The 13,082-nt window shown below is 49.2% G+C and overlaps 1 long non-coding RNA gene across 1 annotated transcript; it reads left to right on the top strand.

Moving 5' to 3' along the window:
* The first annotated feature begins 8,563 nt into the window (after positions 1–8,563).
* Positions 8,564–10,485, top strand: LOC121039908 (uncharacterized). Its single transcript, XR_005795046.1, has 3 exons — positions 8,564–9,048; positions 9,876–9,975; positions 10,351–10,485. It is a non-coding gene; the product is annotated as an uncharacterized LOC121039908 (long non-coding RNA).
* The last annotated feature ends 2,597 nt before the right edge of the window (positions 10,486–13,082 follow it).

The raw sequence follows: 13,082 nt of genomic DNA, 5'->3' as shown, positions 1-13,082 counted from the left end.
AAAGTGCTTCATTACAAAGGAAAGCAAAATGAAGATGACAAGGATGTGCATAACGCAATCTCTGGAGATGCTATTGTCTATAGTAAGAAACACCTGTGGGCAGAGGCAAAGGGAAACATACATTGCCTGCATCTGGGTGCCTATTTAGCCAAAGGCACTTTTCTTTCAGAAAGAGAAGGAAGACTCCAGACCTTGCCTCCTTTGTATGCCCTAAACCTCACAGAAGTGATTCACAGGTAACAGTTAGTGCTCCTGAGGGTGCTATAGGTTTTTTCTCCAAGTCATGGTACAGTATTTCTTGTAAGGCTTTTTTGTACTGAATTGTCCTGCAGTCTACTATGCATGCCATATCCATCTGCCTTAGAGAATGAAGACATTTCAGTCAGCCAGGAGAGGGAGGCAAGCTGGCTACCCATCACAGAGATTACCTAGGCCAGTTAAGCAACAGGTGCTCATGGACAGGAGGGTCATTCTTCTTTGGGATAAAGGAACTTATTGCTCTCACATAGCACAGGACCAGAGTGGTCATTCATCACAAATCCTGGATGATGGTTATGTGGCTCACAGACCTATTCCACCTGGTTGTGACCCACGACCTAGTTGAGAAAACAGAAAATGGATGGGAAGGGCTATAAGGAAGGCTAAGCTTCTAAATTACAGAGGGGATGAGGACAAAGCTGGGAATGAAATGTCTAACATAGTTCCTCCTTCAACCAGAAGTAAGGCCAACTCCCTCCTAAACCCTGGCATTGCCTACACATGGACATTTTGCTGGGCACCTTCAAGGGCCCCATGCCTCCCATTGTCCACACACTTCTGAAAGGCACCTAATGAGGGCTTCTGTGTCCCAACTATGCCAGAGACATCAGAACTTGGCCAGAGTCAACTTAAAGGAAAGTCCATTTCTCTGAGACACTGGCTCTGAATGGCACCCAGTGAGAAATGATTTTGCAAACAGTAGAAAGTATTCATTGAAATGGAAATCTGGAAGGCCAAAGTTGATTATTATGATTATTATTGATGTGAATGGGACACAGAGTAGAATGAAGTGTCTAGAAGGACAATTTCCTGGCAAGGTCCTGTCTAAGGAGTAAGAAACACCTATGGCCAGAGACAAACTAAAGCTCTAAAGGAACACCTCCTGAAAGCCCAGTTTGCAAGAGGTCTGCATATTTCCTTCTGAAATGTAGGGAAAGCTTCTGGCCTTGGCTGTTTTTTCTGTCCTTCCCTACAGGGGATAGAGGCAGCAGAGACTCAGGGGTAGTGGGTCCATGCTCCAGGCTGTTGTTCAAGTGTTTGGAACAGTTCCTGGGGCAAATTAGATCTTGAAGGGCCACTGTCTGCACTGACTAGATCCTGGAACATAACCCCTATGCGTGGACTATGTACTTTTTAGAATCTGAAGCCAGGCACTAAGTGCTCTCTGACAGCAGGGCAATCTTTCCTGTGGGTTGTCACAAACTAACTACTCTTGGTGAGCACAGAAGCAGCATGGGAATTCACCACCAATCCTTGGGGGCTCACTGTGAGATTGACAGACTCACTGGCCCACCCAGCCTGCAAACCAAGTTTTAGCAAATAACAATGGGATGGGAATGGCTCTATAGACAGCCAAAGTTTCATTTTAGATGAGAAGGGAAGAAATCTGAGAGGGAAATGTCTCCCTCCATTTGCCCTTGCCCCAGAAGGGGGTCAGCTGCCTCCCAACACCTTTGGCCCTAGCTACACACAAGTATTCTGTGCTGGGTCCTTTTGACTGACCTACATCTAATGTTGTCAATATAGATCTGGAAAGCATGGTGCAGGGATCCTATGGCCCAGCCTATTCTGCTGTCACAAGAACTCATCCAGAATCCCCAATTAAAATCAGAGAGAATGGCTCTGAACCATGGGTCCTGATTTGCCCATGGCAGATTCTAGTTTTAAAAAGCATAAAAGGGGGCACTTGGGTGACTCAGTGGCTTAATCCTCTGGCTCTTGGTTTCAGCTCAGGTAATGATCTCGCAGTTCGTGAGTTTGAGTTCCATGTCAGGCTTTGTGCTTACAGCTCAGAGCATGGAGCCTGCTCAGATTCTGTGTGTGTCTCTCTCAGCCCTTCCCTCTGCTTGCTCTCTCTCTCTTACACAATTAAATAAATATTTAAAAAAAATTGAAAGAGAAAAAGGATGGGGATCTTGGGTGGCTCAGTTGGTTAAGCATCAGATTATCACTCAGGTCATGATCTCATGGTTTGTATGCTCGACCCCCCACATTAGGTTCTCTCCTGTCAGCAAGGAGTCTGCTTGGGATCATCTGTCCCTATGCTCTACACCTCCCCACCTGCACACACACACTCTCTCGCTTGCTCACTCTGTCTCTGTCTCAAAAATAAAAATAAACACAAAAAAGAGAAAAAAGGTAGAAGTAGATACACAGATGGACAGTGTTCTTGTGAGAGATGAGAATGGGATAAGTTTGAGGATGAAATGACTAGTACAATCTCCTGGCAATCTGACTGTCTCAGCAATAAGAAACACATGTGGCCTAGGGCAAAGGAAAACTCCACTGTTTACAGTGGGAGCCCTCATGGCAAGATGCCTGTATTCCTACTTGAGACAGAGAAGGTAAGATTTGGGAGTTCACACTTTTCAATTACCATCCTATCTGTGCATAGAGGCAGCAGTGATTCAAGGGTAGTGGGTTTGTGCTCAAGTGTTTAGAACTGGGCTGTGGTGCAGTGGTTCCTGAATGGTCTCTTTCACTCTAAGCAGGTCCTCAAGAATACTTCCGTGGGTGAACCAAGTGCTCTTCAGAGTGAAAGCATCTTTAACAGCTAAGGAGCAAGACAGGTTGGCTAACCCTCATTTCTTTTATCAGCCAGCCAAACACCAAACAATCCCAGGAAGGCAATCTTTCCTTTGGGATATCAGAAACTGATTGCTCTCGACACAGACAAGAGTCAGAGCTCATTAGGAATGGCTGGGCACTCGTTATGTGGGGGAAAGTCTCATTAGCCTTGCCTGGGACCCAAGACATAGTTATCAATACAGCCAGGGAATTGGAATGGCCATACACAGGGCCAAAGATTTTCATTTCAGCTGAGAATGGGATAAAGCTGAGAATGAATTGTCTAGCTCCATGTTCCTTTTGTGCCAGAAGTGAGGATATCTCCCTCCTGATACCTCTGACCCTGACTACACACCAGCATTCCTGCTGGGCACCTTGAAATGCCCTGGGCTTGTGTTTGTCAACAGAGGGCTGAGAGGCAATTTATGAGGGACCCTGTGGCCCAGCGTATCCCAGAGTGACAAGAACTTGGCCAGACTCCCTTGTTCAAAGTAGAATAAATGGCTCTGAGATGCTGTGTCTCAAGGGACAACTGGGAGAACTGAGCTTGAAAAAGCCATAGGGTGGAGGCGAATACAGAGAAGGTCAAAGTTCTTTATTGACAGAAGAGAATGTGTTATAGCAACAAAATGAAGTGACTAGCACAATCTCCTGGCAGGATGGTTGTCTCAGGAGTAAGAACACTGTGTGGGCTAGAACAAAAGGAATGCTCCTGCATTGTTCCTTCAGAAGGAGAGGAAAAGTTTATGTCATGGATTTTTTTTTCTTTTGTCCTGTCCTCTGAGGCAGTCATGTTACACAGTTAACAGTTTCTGGCCTGTGGCTGACCCTCAAGTATTTGGAAAGTGGCTCTTTTGCAATGGTCCTTGAATGGGCTGTTTCTGCACATTCTGCAGGTCAGTCGTGAAGAATACTGCAAATGGGGGAACTGTCTGCTCTTCAGATGAAGGCATTTGTAGCCGTCAGTGGTTGGAGTTCTGCTGTCTATGACCATGCCAACTCCAGGCTTTCCAGCACCAAGTCCACAGTGACGGGGGTCAGTAGATGCTTTTATGTATCAGAAACTGAATGCTTGGGGCGCCTGGGTGGCTCAATAGGTTGAACATCTGACTTCAGCTCAGGTCATGATCTCATGGTTTGTGAGTTTGAGCCCCGCATCGGGCTCTGTGCTAACAGCTCAGAGCCTGGGGCCTGCTTCAGACTCTGTGTCTCCTTCTCTCCCTCTCTGCCCCTACCCCACTTGTGCTCTGTCTCTCAAAAATAAATAAATGTGAAAAAATTAAAAAAAAAAAAAGAAACTGAATGCTTGCTGTTAACAGGGGAGCAGCGTGGGAACTTTCTACCAATCCCTGGTTTTTCACTGAGTGAATGACAGGCTCACCGTGCCAAGTGGGAACCAAGAGATAATTAGACAAAGCACAAAGGAAGGGGCACCTGGTTGGCTCAGTCGGTTAAGTGACTGACTCTTGATTACAGCTCAGGTCATGATCTCATTGTTGTGAGGTCTAGTCCTGCATCAGGCTTTGTGCTTACAGCGTGGAGCCTGCATCAGATCCTCTGTCTCCCTCTTTTTCCCCTACCCCACTCATGCTATCTCTCTGTATCTCACTCAAAAATGAGAAATGTTTAAAAACAGGTTTCCAAAAAAAAGAATGAAAACCGGATGGAATGGGTGAAAGGGCGGGCCTACGCTGGCTGACTCCATCTTGTTCTGTGTCCTTCACCTTGACCACGCTTCCTCCCCTTGAGTAACCTCCCTTTCACCTGCCTAAAGGACTCCCACCCTTCCCCAGCCAATCGGCTGAGGCCACAGCCATTACCTCACCAACTGCCCCTAGGCCCCAATAAAACCTTTGTCCTTTTGAAACTCGCTCTCTCTCCCTGGTATCTCACCACTGCGTCGGTGCAGGTAGGGGATTGAGCTCGAGCTAGCTCGAATAAAGGCTCTTTTGCTTTTACATCGGACTTGGCTCCCTGGCGGTATTTGGGGATCACGAATTCTGGGCATAACATTTGGGGGCTGGTCCAGGATCCCCAAGACCCCCGAGGGACTCCCGACCCGGAGAGCCTGACTGGCCACGGTTAGTGTCTCTTCATTCCATCTTTTCTGTGTGAGCTCATTTCTGAAATTCTGGTAATGCCTGATGCAGTCTAAGTGGACACACTGGAGGACCACAGGCTGGGAGTTTCAGAAGACGTTCCGATCCTCCCTTTTTGGAGGGACGTGGAATCCCCTCAAAGGTCTGAGACGAGGCGGGTCGCTCTTGCTGGTCGGCGTGAGGCCGTCGTCTAGCTTTCGGTTTTGGAGGGACATGGAATCCCCTCAAAGGTCTAAGCTAGCTTTCAGTTTTGCTTCCATGCAATGGGAAAACTTTCTAGTGGCCTTCTGTTTGTCTGTTTTTGTGTTTCTCTGTTTTGTTCTGTGGACTTACTGGATGGACGTTATGGGACAGACTCAGACTACTCCTCTAAGTATTATGATTGATCACTTTAAGGATGTGAAGGGAAGAATTAACAACCTCAGTGTGGAAGTCTGAAAGGGTCAGTGGCAGTTTTTTTGTTCTAGCAAGTGGCCAACTTTCAATGTTGGATGGCCACCAGAGGGGACCTTTGACCTCCCTACCATCCACCGAGTCACGAGTATCATCTCTCGGCCTAAGATGGGCCATATTGATCAGTTCCCTTACATTATCACTTGGCAGGACCTTGTAGAAGACCCACCCTCTTGGATTAAGCCTTCCTAGCCCCGCTCCCTCCGGAGCCAAAACCCATTCTTGCTTTGCAGGGGACAAAAAAGAAGAAAAGTCTTACCCAGCCTTCAGCACCCCTCTACACTATCCTACAAGGGGGGACTGAAGAAAAATTAATTTTTCCTCCTCCGTATAACCCCTCTAGGATACTGGAAGAACACCATCCTCCCCCTCCGGGGGAGGCAGATGCTGTTCCGAGAGTGGGAGGCAGAAATTCTCCAGTGGGAAGCCCACCCTTTACCAGACAAAGGGCTCAGAGGGAGCAATACGCCTCCACCGCCGACTCCACTATTCTGCCCCTGCAAGCCACCGGACCCCCAGACGTGGAGGGGAATCAGCCCCATCACTATTGGTCTTTCACCACTAGTGACCTCTACAATTGGAAAGCTCAGAATCCTAAGTTTTCCGAGAAACCGGCAGGGCTTATTGATTTATTAGACTCTCTTCTTTTTTTTTTTTAATTTTTTTAACGTTTATTTATTTTTGAGACAGAGAGAGACAGAGCATGAACGGGGGAGGGTCAGAGAGAGAGGGAGACACAGAATGTGAAACAGGCTCCAGGCTCTGAGCAGTCAGCACAGAGCCCGACGCGGGGCTTGAACTCACGGACCGCGGGATCGTGACCTGAGCTGAAGTCGGATGCTTAACCGACTGAGCCACCCAGGCACCCCAGACTCTGTTCTTTTTACCCATCAGCCCACGTGGGACGATTGCCAGCAGCTTTTGCAGGTCCTGTTCATGACTGAAGAAAGAGAAAGAATCCTCAATGGGGCCCGAAAACTAGTTCCAGACACAGACGGGAATCCCACCACCAACCAGGCTCAGGTAGATGCCTCCTTCACCTTAACTCGGCCCCAGTGGGATTTCAACATGGCAGAAGGTAAGGAGAGCCTCCAGGTCTACCGCCAGACTCTAATGGGGGGTCTCTGAATGGCTGCTAGAAAGCCAACCAATTTGGCCAACGCAGGAAATGTACAACAGGGAAAAGATGAATCTCCGGCTGCCTTTTTAGAACGGATCATGGAGGCATTCCGTACCTATACCCCCATGGATCCAGAGGCTCCGGAAAGCAAGGCAGCTGTTATCATGGCCTTTGTAAACCAATCGGCCATAGACATTAGGAGAAAATTACAGAAAATAGATAGACTAGGAGAAAAAAGTTTGCAGGACTTACTGGTGGTAGCTGAAAAGGTATATAATAACCGGGAGCCTCCTGAGGAATAGCAGGCTCGGGCCATGGCGGCTGCCAGCAGTAAGCAGACTTGAGACCTGGCCAGAATACCACTAGCTACCACTGCTGACTTCCCCGAGGAACGAGACTGCCGTCTCCGGAGCTGGCAGACGACGCAAGAAAAGGTAAAGGAACCACCAAGGGGGGCAAGCAGAGGCTGCAGAAGGATCAGTGCGCATACTGCAAGGAGATAGGGCATTGGGCCCGAGATTTTCTGAAAAGGGCCAGCAGGAAGGGAAGCAAGACTGATCGAGTAAAAGTCCTAGAGCTAGATGAACTAAATGATTAGGGGAGTCGGGGTTTGGACCCTCTCCCCGAACCCAGGGTAACTCTTAAAGTGGAGGGGACCCCTGTTGACTTCCTTGTCGACACTGGAGCACAATATTTGGTCCTCGCACCCCACAAGGAAAACTAGCCAGCAAGAAGTCCTGGGTACAAGGAGCAACTGGTATGAGCCAGTATTCATGGACTACCCGAAGGACAGTAGATTTGGGGATGGGCTGGGTTTCCCACTCCTTTATGGTAATACCAGAATGCCCCTACCTGCTGTTAGGATGGGACTTACTGACCAAGATTGGAGCTCAGATAACTTTCAGACAAGGGGGGGCCTCAGGTCACCGATGGCAAGGGTCACCCCATCCAGGTCCTGACCATGAAACTGGAGGATGAATACTGCCACCACCAGGAGGCGCTCCCAAGAGAGGATAATATAGACAGATGGCTACAAGAATTCCCCTCGGTTTGGGCAGAGACGGTGGCGGGGGGATAGGACTAGCTGCTCCCAGGACCCCGGTCCTGATAGAGCTCAAGCCAGGAGAGAGTCCGGTAAGGATCAAACAATACCCCATGCCTCAGGAGGCCCAGAAGGGGATCCAGCCACACATCTGGAGACTATGAAGCCTAGGGGTACTAGTTCCTTGCCAGTCTCCCTGGAACACCCCCCTACTGCCGGTCAAAAAGCCACACACAAATGACTACCGACCAGTACAAGACCTCTGGGAAGTAAATAAGAGGGTCACAGACATACACCCAACTGTTCCCAACCCATATACTCTCTTGAGCTCCTTGGCGCCCTCCAGGGTCTGGTATACTGTACTAGATTTAAAGGATGCCTTCTTCAGTCTGCCGCTGGCACCCCAGAGCCAACCCTTGTTCGCCTTCGAGTGGCATGATCTGGAGGAGGGGTACATTGGGCAACTCACCTGGATATGGCTACCTCAGGGATTCAAAAATTTGCCCACCATCTTCGACGAGGCACTACATGAGGACCTGGGTGAGTACAGAAGGGAGCACCCTGGCCTCACCCTTCTACAGAACATAGATGACATCCTGATTGCTGCCGACATGGCCAAAGACTGTGAGTGAGGGACCCAGGACCTGCTGGCTACCTTGGGGGCCTTAGGGTACTGGGCATCCGCGAAGAAGTCTCAGATATGCAGGGAGAGGTTAAGTTACCTGGGATATATCCTGGAGGGTGGACAGTGGCGGTTATCAGATGCCAGAAAAGAAACTGTCCTAAAGATCCCTACTCCCACGTCCCGAAGAGAAGTAAGGGAATTCTTAGGATCATCCGGCTACTGCTGCCTCTGGGTTCCAGGGTTTGCTGAGATCGCCAGGCCCCTATATGAAGCTACCAAAGAGGGGAAAACATTTAAATGGGCTGAAAAAGAAGAAACTTAAAAAGGCCCTCCTAAGTGCCCCAGCCCTGGGCCTACCAGACATTACGAAGCCCTTCCACCTCTTTGTAGGTGAACATAAGGGAATAGCAAAAGGGGTTCTAACCCAAGCCTTAGGCCCCTGGAACCGTCCAGTGGCTTAACTGTCCAAGAAACTAGACACAGTGGCTGCCGGCTGGCCGCCATGCCTAAGAATTATTGCGGCTACAGCACTCCTAGTCAAGGATGCAGACAAACTGACCCTAGGACAGGAGATCTGGATCACTACCCCACACGCCATTGAAGGGGTCCTGAAACAGCCTCCTGATAGATGGAGGAGCAACACACATATGACTCATTACCAGAGCCTCCTACTCAACCCTCCATGAGTGCGGTTCCACCCCAGTGCAGCCCTCAATCCTGCAACCCTGCTGCCCGACCCTGACCTAGGTGCTCCACTACATGACTGTGCAGGAATCCTGGAACAAGTACATGGATTCCGGACAGACCTGACCGACCGGCCCCTCCCTGATGCCGAGGCTACTTGGTTCACTGATGGCAGCAGCTTTGTGCGAGACGGACACAGGTATGCGGGTACAGCGGTGGTCACCAAAACGGACACCATATGGGCGGAGGCTCTACCCCACGGAACGTCAGCCCAGCGAGCAGAGCTCATAGCCCTCACTAAGGCACTGACGCTGGGACCTGGAAAACGGCTTCACATCTACTCAGACAGCTGTTATGCATTTGCCACAGCTCATATTCATGGGGCAATTTATCAGGAGAGGGGGTTACTGATGGCAGAAGGACAGACTATAAAAAATAAGCAGGAGATACTTAACCTGCTTACGGCCTTATGGCTTCCTGCCCAGCTAGCCATTATCCACTGCCAAGGGCAGCAAAAAGCTGATAACCCAGTAGCTAGAGGTAATCAAAAGTCTGACCAGGCAGCCAAGGCAGCAGCCCTTACTTCAGTCCCCACAATGACCATACAACTACTGGACTCGGGAGACCCAGTTTTACCAGACCAGCCCAAATACTCCCAGGAGGAGTTACAGTGGATCAAGAAACTCCCCATGGCCCAGGAGATAAAGGGATGGTGGTATACACCTAACAAGGAGCTTGTGCTGCCAGACCGGCTCGGAGTCTCAATAGTAGAACACATGCATCGGTCTACTCACATGGGGGCCCAAACATTAAAAGACTTAATCTGACATGCCATAATCGAGATTCACCAACAGGACACCAAAATAGAGCAAGTTGTATCTGCCTGCAAGACCTGCCAACTCACCAAGGCGAGAGCCACATCAAATAAAAAAGGAACCAGGCTCAGAGGCACCAGACCGGGAGCCCAATGGGAATTCGACTTCACTGAAGTCAAACCAGGAAAGTATAGTTATAAATATCTTTTAGTATTTACAGACACCTTCTCTGGCTGGGTGGAGGCATACCCAACCAAGCATGAAATGGCTCAGATGGTGGCTAAGAACCTATTGGAAGACATCTTACCCAGGTGTGGTTTTCCTGCCATGGTAGGATCAGACAATGGACCAGCTTTTATCTCACAGGTAACGCAGGAAGTAGCCAAGGAGTGGGGGCAAACTGGAAATTACATTGTGCTTATAGGCCCCAGAGCTCAGGACAGGTAGAAAGAATGAATAGAACCCTAAAAGAGACCCTTACCAAATTAACCATGGAGATTGGTAGGGACTGGGTGACTCTCCTACCGTACACCCTTTACTGGGTTAGAAACACTCCTTACACTCTGGGTTTTACTCCCTATGAGATCATGTTTGGCAGGCCACCCCCTGTTATTCCCAACCTTCGAGCTGAACTTCTTGCTGAGTTGAAAGATCAAGAACTTTTTCTTTCCTTGAGAGGGCTCCAGAGGGTGCACGAGGACATTTGGCTGTGCCTCCGTGCCATCTACAAGGCTGGCCCAACCCCGACATCTCATCAGTACAGGCCGGGAGACTGGGTCTACGTCAAGAGGCACCACTGAGAGACTCTCGAGCCACACTGGAAGGGATCTTACATTGTGGTGCTGACAACCCTACCACTCTCAAAGTAGACAGCATCACGACCTGGGTCCATCACACCCACGTTTGGCCAGCAGACCCCTCCTCGATCCGGAAGGACTTCATCACTTGATGGGCCATCAGTCGGGACCAACACAACCCGCTCAAGCTCAAGCTACAGAGCATTCGACCCACCTAATATTGGTAACTTTGTTAACTCTGCTTGTCATTGCTCATGCTTATGGGAGTCCCCATGCCCCCCAAAACATCACCTGGCAGATCATAGACACCAGCTCAGGGACAATACTTAATCAGACCTCCCAGAGCCACCCCAGGGACACTTGGTTCCCAGAACTTTGCGTAAACCTCCAAACTCTGTTCCCCTTGTCACCATAAATGCAGCCAGTCCCATGATTGGGTCCGTAAGTTACATGACAAGGGGGGAATGAAAGGGCGGGCCTACGCCAGCCAACTCCATCTTGTTCTGTGTCCTTCACCTTAACCACGCCTCCTCCCCTTGAGTAACCTCCCCCTCACCTGCCTAACAGGACTCCCACCCTTTCCCAGCCAATAGGCTGAGGCCACAGTCATTACCTCACCAACTGCCCCTAGGCCCCAATAAAACCTTTGTCCTTTTGAAACTCGCTCTCTCTCCCCGGTGTCTCACCACTGCATTGGTGCAGGTAGGGGATTGAGCTCAAGCTAGCTCGAATAGAGGCTCTTTTGCTTTTACATTGGACTCGGCTCCCTGGTGGTATTTGGGGATCACGAATTCTGGGCATAACATGGGAATGGACACATGGAGGGCCAAAGCTCTTCCTTTCCTATGAGAAAGGGAGCAAGCAGAGAAGAGAGTGACTAGTATAATCTATTTGAAGCTGGCTGTCTTCAGAATAAGAAGCACCTCTGCAGTGGGGAAAGGGAAAAACACCACTGTTTTTATCTGGAAGCCCAGGCCTGAGGAAACCTTCATCTGGAATTCAAATGAGAATGGGAAACAACTGAAAAGATACTGTATGGCTCAGTGTTTTTTTGTTGCAGAAGGAGGACTGCTTTCCTCCTATATCCTCTGGGTCTGCCTAGAGACAAACATCCCATGCAGGGCCCCTCAAGTGTGCTAGGTTTCCTGATGTATGCATGATTCTAAAATATACTTGGTGTGAGGCCCCATAGTCCAAAGTATCCCAAGGTCCAGAGAACTTGACTCAAGCCCTCAGTTAAAATGAGCCTGAATTGGTCTTAAAATCTGGCCCCAAATGCCTACGAGAGGAAACCTAGTTTGAATAAAAGACCAGAAGTGGACATGGATACACAGAGGCCCAAAGTTCTTTGTTACGGAGAATAGGATAAAGCAAAGAATAAAGTGATTAGCATAATGTCAAGTCTAAGACACACCAATGGTTTGGGCCCAGGGAAATGTCCACTGACTATACCTGATGATCCTACTGCAAGAAATGTTATTCAGAAGGTTGGTAAGCCAGGAAAGGAATTCTTCTGGCCATTGCCTTTTCTCCTGCCCTTTCCATCAAGTATAGATGCCACATTCCTTCAGTGATTACAAGTCATTCTCCCTGCAGACCTTCAAGTGTTTGGAAGCAAGCTCTGGCGCAGGAGTCTTTGCCTGGGCTCTTTCTGCACTGACCCATGTCTAGGAGTAAACTGCCCATCTGAGAGCCTTCTGCATTTCAGAATGAAGGCAGCTCAATGAGCCCAGTGAGAGACACAATCAGGGTGAACATCCCCATGCCACCTGCAGCCCGTGAAGCACCATACTTTCAGTCAAAGGAGAGAAATTTCCTCTTTGGGATGTCAGAAACTGATTTCTCTTACTGCAGGCAGTGACAGGAACTCTCCATTAATCCCTGAGTGCTTTTGATGTGAGTGATGGCCCCATTTCTCCTGAGTGTGACCGAAAACCTCCTTAGAAAATCTGCTAAGGGGGTGGGAACATATGGAGGGCCAGAGCTCCTTATTTTTGGAGAGATATAGGCTATAACTAAGGATGCGGTGCCTAGCTTCATTTCCCCCTTCTGCAGAACTGAGGCTGGTTCCATCCCACTCCCCTGTTCCTGCCTACATGCAAACATTTTGTGTTATGCCTTATGGTTTCCACTGCCCTATGTCTTTTGTGGCCAACAATAAGGCTGAAAGGCAACCCCTATGGGTAGGCCCGTGTTGCCCAACTTTTCTCCACATTGGGAGGACATGGCCCAACTCCCCACCTGACAAGAGAGCACATGACACTTACATTCTGGCCCTGAGTCCCCACAGTGAATGCCTAGATAAAAAAAGTGCCAGGGGATGGGAATAGAGACATCAATGGCTCAAGTGATTCCCTGCAGATGAGGACAGCATAATGCTGAGAGTGAAATGAGTAGCTAAGCTCCTTCTAGCCCCACAAGGGAGGCCAGCTCCCTCCCAGCTCCTCTGGACTTGGCCTATGGGCAGAAATTCTGTTCTGGGCACCTTGCAATGCCTTAGGCCTCCCTTTGTCAATAGAGTTAGGAAAGGCAAGTCTCAAGGGGCCCCCCATGGCTCAACCTATTCCTGAGGAAGTTGAGCTCAACTAGATTGTGCAGTTAAAGGCGGAGATCTCTCTTGG

Source organism: Herpailurus yagouaroundi, unplaced genomic scaffold (assembly GCF_014898765.1).
Source record: "Herpailurus yagouaroundi ecotype Mexico unplaced genomic scaffold, PumYag 181, whole genome shotgun sequence".
In the NCBI taxonomy this organism is placed as follows: domain Eukaryota; kingdom Metazoa; phylum Chordata; class Mammalia; order Carnivora; family Felidae; genus Herpailurus; species Herpailurus yagouaroundi.
The sequence above is the reverse complement of the archived record's forward strand: the minus strand, read 5'-3'. Positions and strand labels throughout refer to the sequence as shown.